The 24,137-nt window shown below is 39.7% G+C and overlaps 1 non-coding gene across 1 annotated transcript; it reads left to right on the forward strand.

Annotated features, from left to right (window-relative positions):
• Window positions 1-8,963: 8,963 nt before the first annotated feature.
• Window positions 8,964-9,071, forward strand: LOC112731682 (small nucleolar RNA R71). The gene has a single exon (XR_003167450.1). It is a non-coding gene; the product is annotated as a small nucleolar RNA R71 (small nucleolar RNA).
• The last annotated feature ends 15,066 nt before the right edge of the window (window positions 9,072-24,137 follow it).

Below are 24,137 nucleotides of genomic sequence, written 5' to 3' on the forward strand. Positions count from 1 at the left end.
AAACTTATTACTGTATACAAGAAAAATTAAAAAGAGTTGAAAAGAATTTGAAAAGATATGTACGTTTTGAAAACGTTTTGGAAGGAATTGAAAAGAATTTAAAAAAAAAAGAGAATTAAAAAGAATTGGAAAGATTATTAATATTTGAAAATAGAAATTGAAAGATGAATATTTTGAATTTGAATGGTGAGGTAGGTGGGGTTTTATGATGGGTTTCTGGGGAATAGTGGATGGATATGAGTGGTGAAGAGATTATGGGGAAGAGGGTAGGACTTGATAGGTGAATGGTGTTTGGGGAATAGGTGTTGATGTGATTGGTCAAGGGTATTTGGGAAAGAGTGTTATGGAAAGGTGTGAAGAGGAGAGAAAGAGAGTTGGGGTAGGTGGAAATCCTGTGGGGTCTACAGATCCTGAAGTGTCAAGGAATTCTAGTCCCTGCACCTTTCCGGCGTTTAAATGCCCTCTGTGTGCCATTTCTAACGTTTAACGCCAGCTCTGCTACCTTTTCTGGCGTTAAATGCCAGTTGTCTGCCAATTCTGGCATTTAACGCCAGCCAGACAGCCAGATACCCTTTTCTGGCGTTAAACGCCAGTCTGTCTGCCAATTCTGGCGTTTAATACCCAGAATGTTGCCAGACTGGGCGTTAAATGCCCATTCTGCTATCCTTACTGGGTTTAAACGCCAGTAAGTCTGTCCTCCAAGGTGTGCTATTTTTTATGCTATTTTTGATTCCGCTTTAATTCTGTAGCTGTTTTTGTGACACCACATGATCATCAACCTAAAGAAAACATGACATGGTAGTGGAAAATAAATGTCTATGAAAAATAAATATAATTAAATAACATTGGGTTGCCTCCCAATAAGAGCTTCTTTAATGTCAATAGCTTGATAGTGAGCTCTTAAAGAGCTTCACAGACACTCAGAGCATGATGGTGGCCTCCAAACACCAAACTTAGAGTTTGAATGTGGGGGCTCTACTTGACTCTGTATTGAGAGAAGCTTTTCATGCTTCCTCTCTGTGGTTACAGAAGAAGATCCTTAAGCCTTAAACACAAGGTAGTCCTCATTCAATTAAAGGACTAACTCTCCTCTGTCCACATCAATCACAGCCCTTGCTGTGGCTAGGAAGGGTCTTCCAAGGATAATGGATTCATCCTCAACCTTCCCAATGTCTAGGATTATGAAGTCAGCAGGGATGTAAAGGCCTTCAACCTTCACTAAGACATCCTCTACAAGTCTATAAGCCTGTTTTATTGATTTGTCTGCCATCTCTAATAAGATTCTTGCAGCTTGTACCTCAAAGATCCCTAGTTTCTCCATTACAGAGAGTGGCATGAGGTTTATACCTGACCCCAGGTCACACAGAGCCTTCTCAAAGTTCATGGTGCCTATGGTACAAGGTATTAAGAACCTTCCGGGATCCGGTTTCTTCTGAGGTAATTTCTGTTGAACCAAGGCATTCAGTTTATTGATGAGCAATAGAGGTTCATCCTCCCAAGTCTCATTACCAAATAGCTTGGCATTCAGCTTCATGATTGCTCCTAGATACCGAGCAACTTGCTCTTCAACAATATCTTCATCCTCTTCAGAGGAAGAATACTCATCAGAGCTCATGAATAGCAATAGTAAGTTCCATGGAATCTCTTTGGTCTCTATATAAGTCTCAGATTCCTTTGGTTCCTCAATAGGGAACTCCTTATTGGTCAGTGGACATCCAGCAAGGTCTTCCTCACTGGAAATCACTGCCTTTTTACTCTCTCCAGGTTCGGCCACTTTGGATATATTGATGGCCTTGCACTCTCTTTTGGAATTCTCTTCTGTACTTCTTGGGAGAGTACTAGGAGGAGTTTCAGTAACTCTTTTACTTAGCTGACCCACTTGTGCCTCTAGATTTCTAATGGAGGACCTTGTTTTAGACATGAAACTGAGAGTGGTCTTAGATAGATCAGAGACTATGGTTGCTAAGTCAGAGAGGCTCTGCTTAGAATTCTCTGTTTGTTGCTGAGAAGATGATGGAAAAGGTTTGCTATTGCCAAACCGAGTTTTCCCACCATTATTATTATTGAAGCCTTGTTGAGGCTTCTGTTGATCCTTCCATAAGAAATTTGGATGATTTCTCTATGAAGTATTATAGGTGTTTCCATAGGATTCTTCCATGTAATTCACCTCTTCCATTGTAGGATTCTCAGGGTCATAAGTTTCTCCTTTAGAGGAGGCTTCGTTAGTACTGCCGGATGCAGCTTGCAATCCAGTCAGATTTTGAGAAATCATATTGACTTGTTGAGTCAATATTTTGTTCTGAGCCAATATGGCATTCAGAATGTCAATCTCAAGAACTCCTTTCTTCTGAGTCATCCCATTATTCACAGGATTTCTTTCAGAAGTGTACATGAACTGGTTATTTGCAACCATCTCAATAAGTTTCTGGGCTTCTTGGTGCACGAAATTGTAATCTCTGGCAATGGCGTAAAAAAAACTCAATACGCCCGTTCATAATCTCAATTCTTTTGTCACAACTTCACACAACTAACCAGCAAGTGCACTGGGTCGTCCAAGTAATAAACCTTACGTGAGTAAGGGTCGATCCCACGGAAATTGTCGGCTTGAAGCAAGCTATGGTCATCTTGCAAATCTCAGTCAGGCAGATTCAAATGGTTATGTGATTTTGCTAATTAAAATATAAATAAAATATAAAATAGGATAGAGATACTTATGCAATTCATTGGTAGGAATTTCAGATAAGCGTATGGAGATGCTTATTGCTTCTGAACCTCTGCTTTCCTATTGCTCTCATCCAACCATTCATACTCCTTTCCATGGCAACCTGTATGTTGGGCATCACCGTTGTCAATGGCTACTTCCCGTCCTCTCAGTGAAAATGGTCCAAATGCGCTGTCACCGCACGACTAATCATCTGTCGGTTCTCACTCATGTTGGAATAGGATCCATTGATCCTTTTGCGTCTGTCACTACGCCCAGCACTCGCGAGTTTGAAGCTCGTCACAGTCATCCCATCACAGATCCTACTCGGAATACCACAGACAAGGTTTAGACTTTCTGGATTTCAAGAGTGACCGCCAATTGATTCTAGCTTATACCACGAAGACTCTGGTCTGGAGGCTAAGAGATATACGCTCAATCTAAGGTAGAACGGAGGTGGTTGTCAGGCACACGTTCATAGGTTGAGAATAGTGATGAGTGTCACGGATCATCACATTCATCATGTTAAAGTGCAAGCGAGTATCTTGGAATAAGAATAAGCTTGAATTGAATAGAAAAACAATAGTATTTTGCATTAATACTCGAAGAACAGCAGAGCTCTACACCTTAATCTATGAGGTGTAGAAACTCCACTGTTGAAAATACATAAGTGAAAGTGGTCCAGGCATGGCCGTGAGGCTAGCCTCCAAACGTGATCAATGATCAAAAGTGATACAAAGATAGTCTCGAAATTGATCCAAAGATATGAAATAAATCACTAAAAATAGTTTTTATACTAAACTAGTAGCTAGGGTTACAGAAAATGAGTAATTGGTGCAGAAATCCACTTCCGGGCCCACTTGGTGTGTGCTTAGGTTGAGCATTGAAGCTTTCATGTGTAAAGGCTTCTTTTGGAGTTAAACGCCAGGTTGTAGCCTGTTTCTGGCGTTTAACTCTGAATTGTAACCTGTTTCTGGCGTTTAACTCCAGAATAGGGCAAGAAGTTGGCGTTTGAAACGCCAGTTTGCGTCATCAAAACTTGAGTAAAGTATGGACTATTATATATTGCTGGAAAGCCCTAAATGTCTACTTTCCAAAGCAATTGAGAGTGCGCCATTTGGATTTTTGTAGCTCCATAAAATGCATTTCGAGTGCAAGGAGGTCAGAATCCAACAACATCTGCAGTCCTTCTTCAGCCTTTGAATCAGATTTTTGCTCAAGTCCCTCAATTTCAGCCAGAAAATACCTGAAATCACAGAAAAACACACAGACTCATAGTAAAGTCCAGAAATGTGATTTTTATTTAAAAACTAATAAAAATATACTAAAAACTACCTAAATCATACTAAAAACATACTAAAAACAATGCCAAAAAGCGTATAAATTATCCGCTCATCACAACACCAAACTTAAATTGTTGCTTGTCCCCAAGTAACTGAAATCAAATAGGATAAAAAGAAGAGAATATACTATTAAATTCCAAAATGTCAATGAAACTTAGCTCCAATCAGATGAGTGGGACTAGTAGCTTTTTGCCTCTGAACAGTTTTGGCATCTCACTTTATCCTTTGAAGTTCAAAATGATTGGCATCTATAGGAACTCAGAATTTTAGATAGTGTTATTGATTCTCCTAGTTCAGTATGTTGATTCTTGAACACAGCTACTTTATGAGTCTTGGCCGTGGCTCTAAGCACTTTGTTTTCCAGTATTACCACCAGATACATAAATGCCACAGACACATAAATGGGTGAACCTTTTCAGATTGTGACTCAGCTTTGCTAGAGTCCCCAATTAGAGGTGTCCAGGGTTCTTAAGAACACTCTTTTTGCTTTGGATCACGACTTTAACAGCTCAGTCTCAAGCTTTTACTTGACACCTTCACGCCACATGCACATGGTTAGGGACAGCTTGGTTTAGCCGCTTAGGCCAGGATTTTATTTCTTTGGGCCCTCCTATCCACTGATGCTCAAAGCCTTGGATCCTTTTTACCCTTGCCTTTTAGTTTAAAGGGTTATTGGCGTTTTGCTCTTGCCTTTTGGTTTAAAGAGCTTTTGGCTTTTTCTGCTTGTTTTTTCATTTTCTTTCTTTTTTTTTCTGCAAGCTTTGTTCTTCACTGCTTTTTCTTGCTTCAAGAATCAATTTTATGATTTTTCAGATTATCAATAACATTTCTCTTTTTCATCATTCTTTCAAGAGCCAACAATTTTAACATTCATAAACAACAAATTCAAAAATATGCACTGTTCAAGCATTCATTCAGAAAACAAAAAGTATTGCCACCACATCAAGATAATTAAACTAATCTCAAGGATGAATTCGAAATCCATGTACTTCTTGTTCTTTTGTTTTTAGAACATTTTTCATTTAAGAAAGGTGATGGATTCATAGGACATTCATAGCTTTAAGGCATAGTTACTAGATACTAGTGATCATGTAGTAAAGACACGAACATAAATAAAACATAAGGCTCAAAAACCGAAAAACAGAAAAATTAAGAACAAGGAGATTAAGGGACGGGTCCACCTTAGTGAGGGTAGCATCTTCTTCCTCTTGAAGAACCAATGGTGTTCTTGAGCTCCTCTATGTCTCTTCCTTGCCTTTGTTGCTCCTCCCTCATAGCTCTTTGATCTTCTCTAATCTCATGGAGAATGATGGAGTGCTCTTGGTATTCCATCCTTAGTTGTCCCATGTTGGAACTTAATTCTCCTAGGGAGGTGTTGATTTACTCCCAATAGTTTTGTGGAGGAAAGTGCATCCCTTGAGGCAACTCAGAGATTTTATGATGAGGAATTTCCTCATGCTCTTGTTGAGGTCCATGAGTGGGCTCTCTTGTTTGCTCCATCATTTTCTTAGTGATGGGCTTGTCCTCATCAATGAAGATGTCTCCCTCTATGTCAATTCCAGCCGAATTGCAGAGGTGGCAAATGAGGTGAGGAAAGGCTAACCTTGCCAAAGTGGAGGACTTGTCAGCCACCTTGTAGAGTTCTTGAGGTATAATCTCATGAACTTCCACTTCCTCCCCAATCATGATACTATGGATCATGATGGCCCGGTCTACAGTAACTTCAGACCGGTTGCTAGTAGAAATAATTGAGCGTTGGATGAACTCCAACCATCCTCTAGCTACAGGCTTAAGGTCCGGTCTTCTCAATTGAACCGGCTTGCCTCTTGAGTCAACTTTCCATTGAGCTCCTTCCACACATATGTCCATGAGGACTTGGTCCAACCTTTGATCAAAGTTGACCCTTCCAGTGTAGGGGCGTGCGTTTTCTTGCATCATTGGCAAGTTGAACGCCAACCTTACATTTTTCGGACTGAAATCTAATTATTTCCCCCGAACCATTGTGAGCCAATTCTTTGGGTTTGGGTTCATACTTTGATCATGGTTCCTAGTGATCCATGCATTTGCATAGAACTCTTGAACCATTAAGATTTTGACTTGTTGAATAGGATTAGAGAGAACTTCACACTCTCTTCTTCTAATCTCTTGTCGGATCTCCAGATACTCGCTCTTTTTTAGCTTAAAAGGGACCTCAGGGATCACCTTTTTCTTGGCCACAACTTCATAGAAGTAGTCTTGATGGACCTTTGAGATGAATCTCTCCATCTCCCATGACTCAGAGGTGGAAGCAATTGCCTTCCCTTTCCTCTTTCTTGAGGTTTCTCTGGCCTTAGGTGCCATTAATGGTTATGGAAAAACAAAAAGCAATGCTTTTACCACACCAAACTTAAAAGGTTTGCTCGTCCTCGAGCAAAAGAAGAAAGAAAGTTGTAGAAGAATAAGAAAATGGAGGAGATGGAGGGAGAAGGTGTATTCGGCCAAGGGGGAGAAGTAGTGGTTGTAATGTGTGAAGATGGAGTAGTGTTGAGGAGTTTATATAGGGGTAGGGGAAAGGTAGGTTTTGGCCATTAGGGTTGGGTTTGGGAGGGAAAAAAATTTGAATTTGGAGGTAGTGGGGTTTTTGGGGAAGAGTGGATGGATGTGAGTGGTGAAGGGTATTTGGGGAAGAGATATGGAGGTTATTGGTGAAGGGTATTTGGGAAAGAGTGTTATGAAAAGGTGTGAAGAGGAGAGAAGATGAGGTGGGGTAGGTGGGGATCCTGTAGGGTCCACAGATCCTGAGGGGTCAAGGACTTAGCATCCCTACTCCATTTAGGCGTGCAAAACGCTCTTAGAATGCATGTCTGGCATTAAACGCCAGCTTGCTGCTTGTTTCTGGCATTTAACGCCAGTTTTTCTCCCATTCTTGGCGTTAAACGCCAATTCCATGCTCTGTTCTGGCGTTAAACGCCAGTCTGGTGCCTGTTTCTGGCGTTAAACGCCCAGAATGGTGCCAGACTGGGCGTTTAACACCCATTCTGCTACTCTTACTGGCGTTTAAACGCCAGTAAGCTCTTCCTCCAGGGTGAGCTATTTTTCATGTTATTTTTCATTCTGTTTTTGATTTTTCAGTTGTTTTTGTGACTTCCCATGATCATCAACCTAAAGAAAACATAAAATAGCAATGGAAAATAAATAGATATACTTAAATAACGTTGGGTTGCCTCCCAATAAGCGCTTCTTTAATGTCAATAGCTTGACAGTGAGCTCTCATGGAGCCTCACAGATAATCAGAGCAATGTTGGGGCCTCTCAACACCAAACTTAGAGTTTGGTTGTGGCCTCCCAACACCAAACTTAGAGTTTGAATGTGGGGGATTTTGTTTGACTCTGTATTGAGAGAAGCTTTTCATGCTTCCTCTCCATGGTTACAGAAGGAGACCCTTGAGTCTTAAATCCAAGGTGGTCCTCGTTCAACTGAAGGACCAATTCTCCTCTGTCAACATCAATCATAGCTTTTGCTGTGGCTAGGAAGGATCTGCCAAGGATGATGGATTCATCCTCATCCTTCCCAGTGTCTATGATTATGAAATCAGCAGGGATGTAAAGGCCTTCAACCTTTACTAGCACGTCCTCTATTAGTCTATAAGCCTGTTTCATTGACTTGTCCACCATCTCTAATGAGATTCTTGCAGCTTGTACCTCAAAGATTCTCAGTTTCTCCATTACAGAGAGGGGCATGAGGTTTATACCTAACCCCAGGTCACATAGAGCCTTCTCAAAGGTCATGGTGCCTATGGTACAAGGTATGAAGAATTTTTCGAGATCCAGTTTCTTCTGAGGCAATGTCTGCCTCATTAGTGCACTCAGTTCATTGGTGAACAAGGGGGGTTCATCCTCCCAAGTCTCATTACCAAATAAACTGGCATTCAACTTCATGATGGCTCCTAGATATTTAGCAACCTGCTCTTCAATGATGTCTTCATCCTCTTCAGAGGAAGAATATTCATCAGAGCTCATGAATGGCAGAAGAAAGTTCAATGGAATCTCTATGGTCTCTGTATGAGCCTCAGATTCCTTTGGTTTCTCAAAGGGAAACTCTTTTCTGTCCAGAGGACGTCCTATGAGGCTTTTCTCACTAGGACTCACGTCCTCCTCACTCTCTCCAGATTCGGCCATGTTGATCATGGTTATGGCCTTGCACTCTCTCTTAGGATTTTTTTCTGTATTGCTTGGGAGAGTACTGGGAGGAGTTTCAGTAATCTTCTTACTCAGCTGACCCACCTGTGCCTCCAATTTTCTAATGGAGGACCGTGCCTCATTCATGAAACTTAGTGTGGTCTTGGATAGATCCGAGACTATGGTTGCCAGGCCAGAATGGCTCTGTTCAAAATTCTCTGTCTGTTGCTGAGAAGATGATGGAAAAAGCTTGCTATTGCTAAACCTATTTCTTCCACCATTATTATTGAAGCCTTGTTGGGGCTTCTGTTGGTCCTTCCATGAGAAATTTGGATGATTTCTCCATGAAGGATTATAGGTGTTTCCATAGGGTTCTCCCATGTAATTCACCTCTGCTATTGCAGGGTTCTCAAGATCATAAGCTTCTTCTTCAGAAGATGCTTCTTTAGTACTGTTGGATGCAGCTTGCAATCCATTCAGACTCTGAGAAATCATATTGACTTGCTGAGTCAATATTTTATTCTGAGCCAATATGGCATTCAGAGTATCAATTTCAAGAACTCCCTTCTTCTGAGGCGTCCCATTGTTCACAGAATTCCTCTCAGAGGTGTACATGAACTGGTTATTTGCAACTATTTCAATGAGTTTTTGAGCTTCTGTAGGGGTTTTCACATGAAAAGATCCTCCTGCAGAATGGTCCAATGACATTTTTGACAACTCAGACAGACCATCATAGAATATACTTATGATGCTCCATTTTGGAAGCATGTCAGTAGGATATCTTTTGATCAGTTGCTTGTATCTTTCCCAAGCTTCATAGAGGGATTCTCCTTCCTTCTGTCTGAAGGTTTGGATTTCCACTCTAAGCTTGCTCATCTTTTGAGGTGGAAAGAATTTCGCCAGGAAAGCACTGACTAGCTTATCCCAAGAGTTCAGGCTATCCTTAGGTTGTGAATCTAACCATGTTCTAGCTTTTCCTCTCACAGCAAAAAGGAAAAGCATAAGCCTGTAGACCTCGGGATCAACTTCATTGGTCTTGACAGTGTCACAGATTTGCAAGAATTCAGCCAAAAACTAATGAGGATCTTCCATTGGAAGTCTATGAAACTTGCAATTCTGCTGCATTAGAGAAACTAATTGAGGCTTAAGCTCAAAGTTGTTTGCTCCAATTACAGGAATTGAGATGCTTCTTCCATAGAAGTTAGAAGAGGGTGCAATAAAGTCACCAAGCATCTTCCTTGCATCTCCACCATTGTTGTTGGGTTCGGCCATGTCTCCTTCTTTTTCGAAAATTTCAGTTAGGTCCTCTCCAGAGAGTTGTACTTTAGCTTCCCTTAGCTTCCTCTTTAGAGTCCTTTCAGGTTCAGGATCTACTTCAACAAGAATGTTCTTATCCCTGTTCCTGCTCATATGAAAAAGAAGAAAATAGAGAAAATATGGAATCCTCTATGTTACAGTACAGAGATTCAATTATGTGAGTAGAAGAAGAGAAGAATAGAAGAAAGAGAAGAGAGAGATTCGAACACAGAGAAGAAGTTTGGGTTCAAATTTTGAGTGGGAGAGGAGTGTTAGTAGATAAATAAATAACAGAAGGAGATAAGAGAGGGGGAAGAATTCGAAAATTAAATAAAATAAAATAAAAATATTTTTGTTTTTATTTTAAAATGTTAATTAAAATTCGAAAATAAAAAAGAGAAGAAATAAAATTAAAATTAAAATGTTAAAATAATTATTTAATTAAAACGAATTTTGAAAAATAAATGATTTTCGAAAATAAGAGAGAGAAAAGTAGTTAGGTGGTTTTGAAAAAGATAAGAATTTTAAAAATAAAAAAAAAGTTAAGTAGTTAATTGAAAAAGATTTGAAAATCAAATTTTGAAAAGATAATAAGTTAGAAAAGATTTTGAAATCAAATTTTGAAAAAGATATGATTGAAATTTATTTTGAAAAAGATTTGGAAAAGAAATTTAAAAAGATTTGATTTTGAAAATTAAAGTTGATTACTTGACTAACAAGAACTAAAAGATAAGATTTTTAAATTGAAAATTTGACTTGACTCATAAGAAACAACTAAATTTTAAAATTTTTTGAATAAGTCAACTCAAATTTTCGAAATTTATGAACAAAATAAGGAAAATATATTTTTTTATTTTTTTTACTTTTTAATGAGGAGAGAGAAAAAAGGAAAGATATCATTTTTATGTTTTTCTCTTTTTCTATTAAACAACAAAAATGAAACACACATAAAAATTTAAGATCAAAATAAAAATGCATGCAAGAACACTTTGAATGTCAAGATGAACACCAAGAACACTTTGAAGGTCAAGATGAATATCAAGAACATGTTTTTGAAAATTTTTAAGAAAAGAAACACATGCAAGACTGACGTTAAGATTTTTGCCAGTAAAGAATGTGATAAAAACAGTCGCGTTGTAGATATAGTCTCTAAACCGACAAAAATCCCTTCGTACAAACGTTTTGGGTGTCACAAGTAACAAACCCCTTTAGAAATTGTTAACCGAGTATTCAAACCTCGGGTCGTCTTCTCAAGGAACTGCGAGGCAGTATGTTCTTATTATTGGCTATAAAGGTTGTAATCGGGGTTTAGAAAATGAGAAGCAAGTAATTTAAATGACAAGTAAAGTAAATGGCAATTAAAATAAATAAATACTGTAAAGCAGACTTTTGGCAAGGTAAGAGAAGTCGGAGGTCCAACGTAGTTATCTCTCTCAACTATAATAAAAGTTGAATCTAAACTCCACTTGATCAACCTGTACTAGGGCAAGGGAAAGTCAAGGGACTAATTAAATTGACCTTTGAATCCTATTTATTTCCTAAGAAAAGGTAGGGATTACTTAAGTTCAGCTCAATTAGCAAGATAACGATTATCAATTATGTTGAGTTTAATAATTGTTGAGTTACTGAATTCTTAACCAGAACCAAAAGGGAAAAAAGTAAAATTGCTGGAATAATAAAAATATCCTTAGATGGGAAGCAATGGTAACTTAAATCAAAGAGAACAATCATAAACTGAAAATACCTCAATTATCATTAATTCAAAGAACAATCTGTGACATGGAATAATTCATAAATCAAATTATAATAATCAATTCAAATGTTGGAATAAATAAATAAAAGTAAAACTAAAATAAAAGAACATTAAACCTGGGATCCAGAGTTACTCTTAAAACAAGAAGAAATCCTAAATCCTAAAAGAGAGAGAGAAGATCTCCCTCTCAACTAAATCTAAATCATTGAAAAGTAAAATATGCGAGCTCCCTTTGAATGGGTGCATTCCCACACTTTATAGCCTCTGGTCTATGCTGTCTGTACTTGGATCTGGGCTAAAAAGGGCTTCAGAATTCGCTGGGGGCGTATTCTGTAAATTCTGGTGCGTGGCCTCTGTCACGCGTTCGCGTAGGTCATGCGGTCGCGTCATTTGGAGCTTTTCCTCGCCACGCGGTCAGGTCAGTCATGCGACCGCGTCATATGCGTTCTGCTTAGGTCGCGCGGTCGCGTCAGTCATGCGGCCACGTCGCTGCTGATTCATGCTTGGCACGCGATCACGTCATCCATGCGATCGCGTGGATACTAGTTTCCTTAAAGCTCCGTTTTGCTTTCTCCTTCCATTTTATATGTTTCCTTTTCCGTCCTTTAAGTCATTCTGCCTTAGAAAATCTGAAACTACTCAACACACTAATCACGGCATCGAATGGAAATAAAGGTAATTAAATTAATTAATTTTAAAGCTTAGGAAACATGTTTTTCATTTACATCACATAATAAGGAAGGGAAAGTAAAATCATGTAATTAATGTGAATAAGTGGGTGAAGGATTGTATAAATCACTCAAATTAAGCACAAAAGAACTCATAAAATATGGGTTTATCAACCTCCCCACACTTAAACACTAGCATGTCCTCATGCTAAATCCAAGGTAAATAATTAAGGTTAAAGTGATGGAATGTCATGCAATGCAACCTAATTTAAATGCAACTACCTAAATGAATGATGCATCATGCAACTCTAATTTATTTACTCATATATAAAGCTTACATGTAGCCAAGTTAATTCACATTCTCAAGGAGTTGTGTATATATATATATAGCCAACTCTTAAATAATAAAGAAATTTAGCAAATGAGATGGAAAAGAAAACATTGTACAAACTTGCAAAACAATTAGTAAATATAAGCACAGATATATGTTGATGAGTTATAGAACCCTCACTGGATTTTGTGTTTACTCTCTAGTCACTCAGTGTTTATTGGGTTTATTCACTCTATTTTTCTTTTTATTCTTAATTTCTATAGCTTTGTTCTTCATCTAACCAATCAACAATTATAGAATATAGTCATACCAAAAAGTCATGAGGTCTTTAATTGAGGTTGTAATGGGGTCAAGGTAAGGGTAAGGATTTTATGTATAGGGTCAAGTGAGCTAATAAGTGAATCCTTAATTAGACTAAGATCTCACCTAACATACATATTTAGTAAAACAAAAATTTCTTTACCTATTTTTCCATATTATCCCACTTATTGTTACATACTCATGTTTCACTTTTTGCTTTTTCTATTCCATGTGCATTGCTTTTATTTTGCATTGGGGAATTTCTTTCGTATCCCCTTTTAATAAATGCTGAAAAATAACCCTTTCTTTCTCTTTTTTTTTTAGGGCACATGGCAATTAAAGCACTTTGATTTTCTCATGAACATGCTTCCCAAATTTATTTTATTTCTTTTAACTTCTCTACCTTTTTGTTTCTATCATCCATGTTCCCAAAAGGTTTCCCACATTTAACTCTATTCATGATTTTCTATCTTAAGCTAACCAAGGATTCACTTGGGATTTTCTTTTGTTTTTCTGCTTAAGGCTAGTAATTTGGCTAAATAGAATAAAGGGGTTTTAAAAGGCTCAAGGGGGCTAACAAGGGTGATGTAAAAGGTAGGCTAATTTGGGGTGAGTGAGCTAAAATCAAATGATGGCCTCAATTATTCTCTTGGTATGTATCTATTCTATATTCTATAATTGGACATATAGATTAAAGCAAAGAAAAGAACATCAGAATAAAAAGAAATGAAACACACAGAAATGAAATTATGGTTTGAATGAAACTATACAATTTAAGCTCAAGACTCACAGGCTGTGTGTTCTCTAACTCAAGCATCATATATCATTTATATATTGTATGCAGGTTTAGTTAAAAATTCCCATTATTATCATAAAAAAATTATTTAGGGTGGCTTTTAAAGTTTTAATGTTCCTCCTTGATGAAATTTTGTCAGCTTAACTACATCATGTAATGCTATATATAAGGTTTGTGGATTTAAATCTGATATGTTCAATTTCCTAGCTTACTTCCTTTTTATATTTTTCAATTTAAACTATACTATCTTATGCTAAAAAGGGTAAACTATACTAATTAATCCACTAATAAATCAGAATTGCAAACTAAACTAAATAACTAAAATAAACTAAATGGCTAAAATATGAACTAAAGATGCAAAATGCAGAGAATAGAGTAAAAATACATAAAAGCAATGTATAAGTACTCAGAAAATAACAGTAAAAGGAAAAATACAAAAAAATATCCAAAATAAAAGAAAAAGTATGTAGTGGTTCACCAAAATAAACGCCAGAGATGGCAACCTCCCCACACTTAAAAGGAAGCATCGTCCCCGATGCTCAATCAAGTCGGGTGTGAAGGAGTGTCATCACTGGGAGGGATGGTAGCTGGAGTCTTAGTGGTGGTGGGCTAAGGGTCTGGCTGCTGTGGAGGAGGTGCTGATTGGATCGGGATCTCAAGATCCGCAGCCTCAATCTGATGTGGGACCGCTGCCTGTGGTGCGGCAGGTGCTGCCTCCTGGGGATGGGTCTCTGCCTCGGGTGCATCCGCCTCCTCCTCAGATGCCTCGGATGGTGTGTCGGGCTCGGAGGGGATGTCGCCAGATCATATCATCAGCTTTAGGTGCTCATAGCGCCGCTTGTTGCGACGCTCCATCTGGTCAAGTCGTCGGAACAAGCGGTGCACCAGATGATAGACGGGCTCTGTGGCAGGTGGAGGTGCAGTGGTGGTAGCAGGGGTAGGTGGTGCAGCAGTGGAGGAAGAGGGTCCAGCAGACGGTGGGGCTGACTCATCAGTAGCAGTGAATGGTGGTGGTCTGTGGCCCAAGGCTAAGAAGTTCCGGCTGTGCGGAATGATCTTCCTGCAATCCGCCGCTGGTGGTCTCTCATCGGCAGCCTCCCATGGCACGTCAGCTCGACGGCCAAGCTGAGTAACTAGATATGAAAAGGGGAGGGTGCCTCGGACGTGGACCCTGGCCATATAGTGCCGAATGAAACGTGGCAGATAAAGGTCCTTACCCTCTAGCACACACCAAAGGAGGGTGATCATAGCAGCCGGGATCTCCGTCTCGTGAGTACTCGGCATCACATAATTACTCAAGATCTGATGCCATAGCCGAGCCTCATCGTTTAAGTATGCTCTCTTGATCCCTCTAGGCATGGTAGTGTCCTGACCCATCTCCCAAGGGACTGTCGGGTCGAGAGCTATCCGTGCCTTTACAGCATCCCAATCAAACTGCATCTGACGCATGTCCTCCTCAGCCTTTGAATAACCATCAGGCTGATCGGACTTGGCTGGGAGCCGGAGAATGTCCTCTAAGGCCTCTTCAGTGACCAGAATTTGTTTTCCTCTCAGGTTCATTGCATCTAGGGTAGTGAGATAGTAGTTGCAGTAGAATTCCCATACCCAAGATGAATTGACCTCTGTCAGTGTTCTTTCTAGAAAGAACCAGCCCCTTTTCTTGATTTGCTCAGTGGTGTACTGCTGGAGGGCTTCTGGAATCTTCAGAGTTCGTTCCAGATATAGATTTCTGGAGTTTGCAAAAGCTGGGTACTTCAGCTCACAGTACCGGTTTGCAAATTTTATAGGATCATTCGCAGGGAGCAACTGGTCAGCATTTTCCTGCTATGTGAAGTTCTTCTCCCGCCATGAAGAATCGTGCATTAGAGCAATGATGGACTGGGAGGAATCTCCTCTCTTGCGCTTGCCAGTAGCCTTGCCTTTTCCTTTCCTTTGTGAGGCAGACATCCTGAAAAATAGAAAATTAGGATATGTATAAAAATAGGAAAGTAATTAGGCGATTAAACAAAGGAAACTCAAAGCGGCAAAGGAGAAGTAAAATAAGGAAAATGAGTATATGAAATATGATTGAATTTATGTTAAATGGAAAAATAATCAATATGCCATGGTTAGAAAGTTAGAGGAAAGTGAAAATAATCAGAAAAGAGATTAAAAGGGTTAATATGGTTAGAATAAAAAGAAATTAGTAAATTAAAATTAGTGAGTGAGTAAAGTGCGGGTTAAGGTAAGTGGCACAGAAAAATTTCATATAACAAGGATTCATAGGGAAGAATAGAAGTACTCATAATCGAACAAGGAAAACAGGGTGATGCTGATTCGAATAGAAATAAAGAAAGCAAAAATTTGAATCAGTGAATCACAAATGCAGTTTATGAACCAGGAAATTAAAGAGGATAAGAATTTCTGCCATAGCATTCATGAAATGGTTTGAGTAAAGTAGAGTAAAACAGAGTTCAGAAATGCCAAACCAAAACATGAATGAAAAAAAATTTTTAAAAAAATTTGGGCAGCATTTCGGCTAAAATTGGATTATCCCGGAAAATAAACAGCAATAATAGCAGTTCATATGAAATAAAAACTAGCTGCAGTTACCAGTAATGAATAGAAACAGGAAAATTTAGAGTAACAAGCAGCAATTGCAAGAAATCACAACATATGAACGAGGTCACAGGAACAGCAAAATTGCAGTTATGATAAAACATAAACAGGAACAGTGCAAGTAAACAGACCTAGATCCACTAACCAGAGCCTAAGCTACCTAACAACCTAAAAATCTACTACAGCATGCATATCTATCTATCCTAATGATGAACAGAAACGGAAAAAAGTACAGAAAAAACGACGAACGGATAAAAGGGGGTTGCGTTTTGCGGAACCTGGTAGGCGGGAGGGGTGGAACGGGGAAGAAGGTGGCTGCGGCGGCGTCCGGCTTGGTGGCGGGGCACGGTGTCGCGGTGGCGGTTGATGGGGGCAGTGGCGGCGAGGGTTTTGGGTTAGTGATAGAAGAAGGGGGGTGCGGGTGGGTGGCGGAGAGATGGGGGAAATCGCGGCTGGGTGGCCGGCGGTGGAGGGGGCTGTGGTCGCGGAGACAGTGGTGGAGAGGGGAGGAGAGGGGAAGAAGGGAGAAGAAGGGAGGGGAGGGGGTTGCGGCGGTGGCGTCCGGGGTGGCGGCGAAGTCTGGGTGGCCGACGGTGGCGGCTGGGTGGTGCTGGGTGGTGGTTGGAGGGAGAGGGAGCAGAGAGGGAGGAAAGGGTTGGGGGTGGGGGGCTTCGCGACTGATAGGGTTCGCGGGCTGGGGGTTATATTTTCGAATCCACGCGGCCGTGTGGGGCACGCAGTCGCGTGGTTCGGACGAAAATGGGAGTGACGCGATCGCATGGGGTGCGCAATCGCATGAGAGGGGGGAAAAGAAGGGTGACGCGATCGCGTGGGTCACGCGATCGCGTCGCTGGAATTTGTGCTAAACGCACGACTCCAGCGCCGTTTTAGCGCAACTCTCTGTCTCCTTTTGGGGTGATGTGCAATCCATGCGACGCGATCGCGTCACTCACGCGGTCGCGTGGGATTGGTATTGTGCAAGTGACGCGATCGCATGGGGCATGCGATCGCGTGGACCAATTTGTGCGAAACGCACAAAGGCCGCACGATTCCAGCCCAACTTTCTGTTCGTTGGATCCTTACGCCGATATATATATCACGCGGCCGCGGGGGTCACGCGGCCGCGTGGGTCACGCGGCTGCGGGGGTCACGCGGCCGCGTGGGTCACGCGGTCGCGCGGGTGGTGTTTTTCGCAATATGACGCGATCGCATGGGGCATGCGGTCGCGTCGTGCACCCCTTTTTTTTATATGCATGAAAAATACAGAATGCAATGATTAACATGAATGCTATGCATGATTCTAGGTTTAATAAATTAAAATGAAAAAGGAAAAATGAAAGCATTTAACAAGAAATAAATTGAAAAAGAAGCGACCATACCATAGTGGGTTGTCTCCCACCTAGCACTTTTAGTTAAAGTCCTTAAGTTGGACATTGGAGGAGTATCCTGTTATGGTGGCTTATGTTTAAATTCGTCCAAAAATTTTCACCAGTGCTTGGAATGCCAATAGCCTCCGGGGTCCCAAACTAGGCATGCAAAGCTTTCGAACAGCTTTAAACAGATTTTCAGGCTCCCGGGACTACGAATGTCAGGATAGAGTCCAGGATTCCAAGCCTTGCTTTTAAATCCGCCTCCGTCTTGATCTACATGTCTCCATTCGGGTGGGTTAAAAAGTAGAATCTCACCTTGGTGAACAAACGTTTTCCGTGATCCATGTGATTGAGCATGATACCAATCCGTGTACTTCGAAGTGAAGCATGGAACCTTATTGAACCTTGTGCACCAGCTCTGAGTACGAGCCATTTCCCTCTTACTCTTAAAGCCGCAGAGAGCTCTAAGCTGACCATCTGTTTCAAGCAAACCATATTCAAGTGAATAAGTAAAGTTATAAGTTAAGGATTGTACCCACTTGAAGCTTGTATTAGGTGGTAATGGCCTTGGGATAGGTGTTTTTGGTGGTTCTGCAAGTTCTATTTCCTTGTGCTCTTCTGTGAATTCCTCCACTTCTTTGCAAAGATCTTCAATTGTATCTGTGTCCTGGTCAAAGTTTTCTATGTCTTCCTCATCACTTGAGTCATAGATTGGAGGTTGAGAGAAATCTACCTCTGCATCATCTTCATATTCACTTGGGGAAGATTCTTCGATCTCAGAGAATTCACTTGCGGATGCGAGTTCATCACCAAGAAAGCTAGACTTATGACTATCATCATCAAGGGAATTTGCTTCTTGGATTATTCCGTCTGATTCTTCGTAAACGACTTGCCTTGGATATTGTACAGTATCCTCCTTAGCATCAACTGTAGCATCTTGGATGGAGTTTTCCTCAATTCTGGATTTCCATGGAAGTTCAGCGTCTCCTAGATCTTCAACCAACTCATCTTCTTGAACAAAGACAGCTTCTTCTAATTGTTCTAGTACAAATTCATTCTCTGTCTTGTCTACTGGAGTTTCTGGCATCTCCTTTATGCTACGCTCTTCATTGGGCTGTCCACATGGAGCTGTGGTTGATCCTTGTATATTTGAGCGCCTAGAAGCCCATTGAATCATCGCTTGCTCCAGTTGTTTAATGGTTGTTTGAAATTTAATTACTGTTTCCCTTAGGCGATCCTCTGCTTCTTGGGTTACTGGACTTGGACATGATACAAAGGAAAGTGGTGGTGATTGGGAGCGATTTGATTGGTATTGGGGTAAGGAAGGATCATATGGTGGCGAATGGTAAAGAGAAGCTTGTGAGTGTGGTGGTTCGAGGTTATGTTGAAAGGATGGTTTATATGCACGGGGTGGGGCTTGTTGGTAGTTACAAGGTTGTCCATCATGTCTTTCAGCTGGGTATGCACTGTAGAATGGTCTTTGTCCAGGATATCTCGGAGGGTGTTGCTGCCAAAAGGGTTGATTAGATCCTCTTGGTTCCATCCATCCTTGATTGGTCTGACCTTGGTACACATTCCTGCTGTAACTTCTATTTCCCTTAGCAACATTAGAACCAAACTCAAAGCGAGAGGGGTGAGAGTTCATAGTAGCAAATAAAGATAAAAAGGAAAAACAAAAATAAATAAGCAAGCAAAAGAAAAATATTTACAATAACCAATAATAAGGCACACGTTAGCAGTTCCCCGGCAACGGCGCCATTTTGACGTTAAGATTTTTGCCAGTAAAGAATGTCATAAAAACAGTCGCGTTGTAGATATAGTCTCTAAACCGACAAAAATCCCTTCGTACAAACGTTTTGGGTGTCACAAGTAACAAACCCCTTTAGAAATTGTTAACCGAGTATTCAAACCTCGGGTCGTCTTCTCAAGGAACTGCGAGGCAGTATGTTCTTATTATTGGCTATAAAGGTTGTAATCGAGGTTTAGAAGATGAGAAGCAAGTAATTTAAATGACAAGTAAAGTAAATGGCAATTAAAATAAATAAATACTGTAAAGCAGACTTTTGGCAAGGTAAGAGAAGTCGGAGGTCCAACGTAGTTATCTCTCTCAACTATAATGAAAGTTGAATCTAAACTCCACTTGATCAACCTGTACTAGGGCAAGGGAAAGTCAAAGGACTAATTAAATTGACCTTTGAATCCTATTTATTTCCTAAGAAAAGGTAGGGATTACTTAAGTTCAGCTCAATTAGCAAGATAACAATTATCAATTATGTTGAGTTTAATAATTGTTGAGTTACTGAATTCTTAACCAGAACCAAAAGGGGAAAAAGTAAAATTGCTGGAATAATAAAAATATCCTTAGATGGGAAGCAATGGTAACTTAAATCAAAGAGAACAATCATAAACTGAAAATACCTCAATTATCATTAATTCAAAGAACAATCTGTGACATGGAATAATTCATAAATCAAATTATAATAATCAATTCAAATGTTGGAATAAATAAATAAAAGTAAAACTAAAATAAAAGAACATTAAACCTGGGATCCAGAGTTACTCTTAAAACAAGAAGAAATCCTAAATCCTAAAAGAGAGAGAAGATCTCCCTCTCAACTAAATCTAAATCATTGAAAAGTAAAATATGCGAGCTCCCTTTGAATGGGTGTATTCCCACACTTTATAGCCTCTGGTCTATGTTGTCTGTACTTGGATCTGGGCCAAAAAGGGCTTCAGAATTCGCTGGGGGTGTATTCTGTAAATTCTGGTGCGTGGCCTCTGTCACGCGTCCGCGTGGGTCACGCGGTCGCGTCATTTGGAGCTTTTCCTTGCCACGCGGTCACGTCAGTCATGCGACCGCGTCATATGCGTTCTGCTTAGGTCGCGCGGTCGCGTCAGTCATGCGGCCGCGTCGCTGCTGATTCATGCTTGGCACGCGATCGCGTCATCCATGCGATCGCGTGGATACCAGTTTCCTTAAAGCTCCGTTTTGCTTTCTCCTTCCATTTTATATGTTTCCTTTTCCGTCCTTTAAGTCATTCTGCCTTAGAAAATCTGAAACTACTCAACACACTAATCACGGCATCGAATGGAAATAAAGGTAATTAAATTAATTAATTTTAAAGCTTAGGAAACATGTTTTTCATTTACATCACATAATAAGGAAGGGAAAGTAAAATCATGTAATTAATGTGAATAAGTGGGTGAAGGATTGTATAAATCACTCAAATTAAGCACAAAAGAACTCATGAAATATGGGTTTATCAAAGACACCAAACTTAGAAATTTTCAATAATTAGACACTAACAAATTGAAAATGCATATGAAAAACAAGAAAAGACACAAAGCAAGAAAAATTAAAGATCAAACAAAGAAAATCCTCAAGAACAACTTGAAGATCATGAAGAACACCATGCATGAGTTTTTCAAAAATTTAGAGAAAAGTTAAAAAGATGCAATTGACACCAAAATTAAAATTTGACACAAGACTCAAACAAAAACCCAAAATTTTTGGTTTTTTTAATGATTTTATTAAATTTTTTTTGGTATTTTTCGAAAATATTTTGGGAAAAAGAAAAATAAGGATTTCAAAATTTTTAATAAGAATTCCAGGAATCATGCAACGTTAGTCTAAAACTCCGGTCCAGGAATTAGATATGGCTTACTAGCCAGCCAAGCTCTCAATGAAAGCTTCGGTCCAAAACACCAGACATGGCCAATGGCCAGCCAAGCTTTAGCATATAAATAAGGCATACAATAGCTGAATTGATGAGAATCAAAAAGCTCTTGTGATGATGAGTTGAAACCTCGGTCCAAAAGATTATACGTGGCTTCACAGCCAGCCAGACTTCAACAGATCATCATGAAACTCTAGAATTCATTCTTAAAAATTTTGAAGCCATAGAATAATTTTTTTTGAATTATTTTTCGAAAATAAAAGGCTTAAAAATAAAATGAAATTACCTAATCTGAGCAACAAGATGAACCGTCAGTTGTCTAAACTTAAACAATCCCCGGCAACGGCGCCAAAAACTTGGTGCACGAAATTGTGATCTCTGGCAATGGCGTCAAAAAACTCAATACGCCCGTTCATAATCTCAATTCTTTTGTCACAACTTCGCACAACTAACCAGCAAGTGCACTGGGTCGTCCAAGTAATAAACCTTACGTGAGTAAGGGTCGATCCCACGGAGATTGTCGGCTTGAAGTAGGCTATGGTCATCTTGCAAATCTTAGTCAGGCAGATTCAAATGGTTATGTGATTTTGCTAATTAAAATATAAATAAAATATAAAATAGGATAGAGATACTTATGTAATTCATTGGTAGGAATTTCAGATAAGTGTATAGAGATACTTATTGCTTCTGAACCTCTGCTTTCCTATTGCTCTCATCCAACCATTCATACTCCTTTCCATGGCAAGCTGTATGTTGGGCATCACCGTTGTCAATGGCTACTTCCCGTCCTCTCAGTGAAAATGGTCCAAATGCACTGTCACCGCACGGCTAATCATCTGTCGGTTCTCACTCATGTTAGAATGGGATCCATTGATCCTTTTGCGTCTGTCACTATGCCCAGCACTCGCGAGTTTGAAGCTCGTCACACTCATCCCATCCCAGATCCTACTCGGAATACCACAGATAAGGTTTAGACTTTTCAAATCTCAAGAGTGACCGCCAATTGATTCTAGCTTATACCACGAAGACTCTGGTCTGGAGGCTAAGAGATATACGCTCAATCTAAGGTAGAACGGAGGTGGTTGTCTGACACGCGTTCATAGGTTGAGAATAGTGATGAGTGTCACGGATCATCACATTCATCATGTTGAAGTGCAAGCGAGTATCTTGGAATAAGAATAAGCTTGAATTGAATAGAAAAACAATAGTACTTTGCATTAATACTCGAAGAACAGCAGAGCTCCACATCTTAATCTATGGGATGTAGAAACTCCACCGTTGAAAATACATAAGTGAAAGTGGTCCAGGCATGGCCGTGAGGCCAGCCTCCAAACGTGATCAATGATCAAAAGTGATACAAAGATAGTCTCGAAATTGATCCAAAGATATGAAATAAATCACTAAAAATAGTTTTTATACTAAACTAGTAGCTAGGGTTACAGAAAATGAGTAATTGGTGCAGAAATCCACTTCCGGGCCCACTTGGTGTGTGCTTGGGTTGAGCATTGAAGCTTTCATGTGTAGAGGCTTCTTTTGGAGTTAAACGCCAGGTTGTAGCCTGTTTCTGGCGTTTAACTCTGAATTGCAACCTGTTTTTGGCGTTTAACTCCAGAATAGGGCAAGAAATTGGCGTTTGAAACGCCAGTTTGCGTCGTCAAAACTCGGGCAAAGTATGGATTATTATATATTGCTGGAAAGCCCGGGATGTCTACTTTCCAACGCAATTGAAAGCGCACGATTTGGATTTCTGTAGCTTTAGAAAATCCATTTCGAGTGCAGGGAGGTCAGAATCCAACAGCATCTGCAGTCCTTCTTCAGCCTCTGAATCAGATTTTTGCTCAAGTCCCTCAATTTCAGCCAGAAAATACCTGAAATCATAGAAAAACACACAGACTCATAGTAAAGTCCAGAAATATGATTTTTATTTAAAAACTAATAAAAATATACTAAAAACTAACTAAATCATACTAAAAATATACTAAAAACAATGCCAAAAAGCGTATAAATTATCCGCTCATCACTTCTGTAGGGTTTTCTTCAGATGAAGAGATCCACTAGCAAAGTGGTCCAATGACATCTTGGACAGTTCAGACAGACCATCATAGAATATACATAAGATCCTCCATTCTGAAAGCATGTCAGAAGGACACCTTCTGATCAATTGCTTGTATCTTTTCCAAGCTTCATAGAGGGACTCACCTTCCTTCTGTCTGAAGGTTTAGACTTCCACTTTAAGCTTGCTCATCTTTTGAGGTGCAAAGAATTTGGCCAAGAAAGCATTGACCAACTTTTTCCAAGAGTTCAGGCTTTCTTTAGGTTGTGAGTCCAATCATATCATAGCTTTGTCTCTTACAGCAAAGTGGAAAAGCATAAGTCTGTAGACCTCAGGATTAACTCCATTGGTCTTAACAATGTCACGGATTTGCAAGAATTCAGCTAAGAACTGATGAGGATCTTCCAAGGGAAGTCCATGAAACTTGCAATTCTGCTGCATTAGAGAAACTAATTGAGGCTTAAGCTCAAAGTTGTTTGCTCCAATTGCAGGAATTGAGATGCTTCTTCCATAGAAGTCGGAAGTTGGTGCAGTAAAGTCACCAAGCATCTTCCTTGCATCTCCACCATTGTTGTTGGGTTCGGCTGCCATGTCTGCTTCTTTTTCGAAATTTTCTGTAAGGTCCTCTCCGGAGTGTTGTACTTTAGCTTCTCTTAGCTTCCTCTTTAGAGTCCTTTCAGGTTTAGGATCAGCTTCAACAAGAATGTCCTTATCCTTGTTCCTACTCATATGAAAAAGAAGAGAACAAAGAGAGAATGGGAATCCTCTATGTCACAGTATAGAGATTCCTTTATATGAGTATAAGAATAGAAGAATATGGGAATGAGAAGAGAGAGGAGATAAGTAATTCGAACAGAGAGGAGAGAGAAGGGTTCGAATTATGAGTAGAAGAGAAGTAGTGTTAGCAATTAAATAAATAAATAGAAAGAGATGAGAGGGAGAGTATTCGAATTTTAAGAAGAGGGAAAAGAAAATATTTTTATTTTTATTTAATTAATTAAGTTAGAATTCGAAATTTAAGAAAAGAAATAAAAGCAAATTGAAAACTAAATACATTAATTAATTAAAAAGATTTTTGAAAAATTTGTTAGTTA

This window comes from Arachis hypogaea, chromosome 12 (genome assembly GCF_003086295.3).
Source record: "Arachis hypogaea cultivar Tifrunner chromosome 12, arahy.Tifrunner.gnm2.J5K5, whole genome shotgun sequence".
In the NCBI taxonomy this organism is placed as follows: Eukaryota; Viridiplantae; Streptophyta; class Magnoliopsida; order Fabales; family Fabaceae; genus Arachis; species Arachis hypogaea.